At 37.7% G+C, this 3,457-nt stretch overlaps 1 pseudogene; it reads left to right on the forward strand.

Annotated features, from left to right (window-relative positions):
• Positions 1–2,757: 2,757 nt before the first annotated feature.
• Positions 2,758–3,050, forward strand: LOC137766006 (U6 snRNA-associated Sm-like protein LSm5 pseudogene; annotated as a pseudogene).
• Positions 3,051–3,457: the final 407 nt, after the last annotated feature.

The raw sequence follows: 3,457 nt of genomic DNA on the forward strand, positions 1-3,457 counted from the left end.
TACTCTTTAAGAATGTTGCACTTAAATTTCATATCCATAGTTTCCCCTATAATTCAACACATACATTATCTACAGATGAGGAGCTTTCTATATAACAGGAGGTTTCTCATTCAAGAAGAAAACAGATGAACAAGCCTATAACCCAGGAATAATTGGTCATATTATTAAGATTTTTGAGTTTCTGCAAGATTAGATAAGAAGAGAGGAATGGAAACAACATCCCTAGATTAGTTATATTTCAATATAAGAATCAAATGTGCATTCTGAACTTTTGGCAATCTGTTCATGATAATAACAGTAATATATTTCACCAAGTTCCTAAAACCAGTGGGGGAAAAAATATCACTTTATCAATAAAGGTACAGAACAGTCAAGGTTTAGTTTCTTCCAGCCCAATCTTTGGAAAAGAGAACTCCCAAGAGACAGGAAAATATCTGGAAATAAGAAGACATTAAATTATATCCCTGGAGCTTTGATGAAGAAAGAAAGAAAAGGTAAAGAGAGCTATGAATACAATATTATGGTTGGATAGAATGGGAGGCCCTTTATGAGTTCTCAGCTCACCATGATAGCGTAAGGGTGAGGGGGTTGGATAGGAATCTGCTATTTCAAAGTGACTCAGGATATAGATGTGTCTGTGGTAGGTAATAAGACCACTATCTGCGCCAGTTCTGAGAAGCATACAGTTATCAGACTGGTTAGGAAGCTACACAGTCAGTGAGGTCCTTCCTTTCTGACAAATCATTTCTCTATTAATTGATTCAATCGGGGAGAGAGAGAGAGAGAGAGTGAGAGAGAGTTGCTGCCCTCCTGTAGCTTTGTAGCTAACATTCCAATTGGAGTAGGTGCATCTCTTTGCCCTTTTGGGTGGAGAAAGGAAAGATAATTGCAAAGTGGATCCCATGGCAGGGTCTTTTCAGGACAGAGGGTAACTTAAACCTTTTATGTGCTGAAAAGTGCCACATGTTTTCAAAAAAGGCTTTCCCTGTTCTGAACATAACCATTCTGGGCAATGGCATATGATTGTCATGGATGGAAATAGAAAACTCACAGGTAGAAGAGATTCTAAGGCTAGCTGGCTGGCATGGGATCAAGAGCCTCTTTCTCTATGAGTGTGGGATGATGCTGAGTATAATAGTTTCCTCAGGCTGCCCAAACAAAGTGCCACACTTCGGATGACTTGATATAATAGAAGTTCATACTCTCACAGTTCTGAAGGCTAGAAGTCCAAAATCAGGGTGTCTACAAAGCCATGCTCCCTCTGAGAGTCTGGGTAGAATCCTTTCTTGCCTCCTCCTATCTCCTGGTGGTGGCCATCAATGCTTGGTGATCTTTGCTTGCAGCTGCATCACTCCAGCCTCTGCCTCTGCTGTCACAGTGTTCTCCCTGTGCATCTCTGTGTCTTCACATGGCTGTCTGCCCTCTGACTTTTCTCTCTCCTCTTTTTATAATGACATAATCATACTGGATTAAGGACCCTGCCTACTCCAGTGTCACCTCATCTTAACTACTACGTCTTCAATGACCCTGTTTCCAAATAAGGTCCCATTCTGAGATACTAGGGATTAAAATATCAATATATCATTGTGGAAGACACAATTCAACACATAACACTAGGTAAACCAAACTTTCAGCAAAACCAACAGTCTCCTTGCTTAGGTCAGAGTTTGCTTGGCTAGAAGACTATATCTTATTCAGAACTGCTAAAACAGAAATATCATAGACTGGGTGGCTTAAACAACAGAATTTATTTCTCACAATTCTGGAAGCTGAGAATTCCAAGATCAAGGACCTCAGGCTGTTCAGTTGCTGATGGGGGCCCTCTTCCTGCTATGTCCTCACATGGTGGAGAGAGAAAGCAAGCAAGATCTCTCCTATCTTTTCTTAAAAGGGTACAAATCCCACTGTGAAAGCTCCACACTCATGACCCAAAGGCCACACACCAAATACCATGACACTGGGGATTAGGGTCTCAAAATATGAATTTTGGGGAACACAAACATTCAGTTCACAGCAGACTAGGCTAAAAATGATACTATTCTTCAGCTAAGTTTGAAAAGCTATAAAACAATGTGAAGTTTTATTATTTGCCAAAGTGGGCAAGGTTTAAACAGTATTTTTATGATTAAGACTCTTTTCAAACCAGGAAAAAATGATCCGTTTGTACGAACATTAATATAACTTTGATTTCATTATTTCTTCAGTTTTCTTAAGCATGACATATTTTGTTAGTCCCATAATTACCTTTTCCCTCTATATTTTCAAAGCTTTTCTTTATTCTAATTCCACCCAGCTGAGAGATTTTAAAAGGGTTTCAGTGCCTCTCAAGTTTCCACAGTTCTTAAATAGATAATTGGTAAAATTTATTTTCCTATTTGACCTTTAATTATAAGACCTCAATATCATTTTTATTTCCATTTTATATTTAATGCATAAAATATTTTTCCACACACAATCATTAGACTGTTCAAGTTTCATTTCAAGTTAAAAGAATACGTTCAAAGCAACAACCAGATCTTGTACCATGGTTAAGATCATGGACTCTGTAGCTGAAACACATGGGTTCAAATCCCTGCTCTACTATATACTTACTTTCTACTACTGGCCATGCTATTTAACTTTCTATGCCCTATTTTCTCATCAGGAAAAAGGGAATAATAGTCGTACCTACTTGATAGGGTTATCCTTAAGAGTAAATGAGTTACTATACTTAAAATATTAAAAAGAATGCTTGGGCAGACCACTTCCAGCGTAGCCATGGTGCCTAACGCTACCACCAACCCGTCGCAGCTTCTCCCTCTAGAGCCTGTGGACAAGTGTATAGGATCAAGGATTCACATTGTGATGAAGAGTGATAAGGAGATTGTTGGCACACTTCTGGGATTTGATGACTTTTGAAATCACACCAGAAGGAAGAAGAATTACTAAATTAGATCAAATTTTGCTAAATGAAAATAATATAACAATGCTGGTTCCTGGAGGAGAAGGACCTGAAGTATGAATGGATTTCCTTGACTTATGCTAGATTCTGCTTTGTCTTATAATGACAACAAAATAGAATTTTTTTTTTTTAACCTTTTAATGTTTGTAGTCTGTGAAGCCAAGTTTTCCGTTAAAGGGAAATGCTTTGAAGATGCATTGTAAATGCCTGTTTTTGTAAGTTAATCATGATTATGTTGGAAAAAGAAGAACAGTTTGTTCTTTGAAGACAAAATAAAGGTGTTTTTGTTAAAAAAAAAAAAAAAAGAATGCTTGGTAAGATGAGAGTACTGTGTAAGTACATTTGACCCTTAAACAACAGGTGTTTGAACTGCACAGGTCCACTTATAGGTGGATTTTGTTCAACAGTAAATACTACAGTACTACACAATGGTTGAATTCGTGGATGCAGTACCACGGGCAGATATGGAGGAACCACAGATAAGGAAGGCCAACTATGAGTTATTTATCAATTTTT

Source organism: Eschrichtius robustus, chromosome 6 (assembly GCF_028021215.1).
Source record: "Eschrichtius robustus isolate mEscRob2 chromosome 6, mEscRob2.pri, whole genome shotgun sequence".
NCBI lineage: Eukaryota > Metazoa > Chordata > Mammalia > Artiodactyla > Eschrichtiidae > Eschrichtius > Eschrichtius robustus.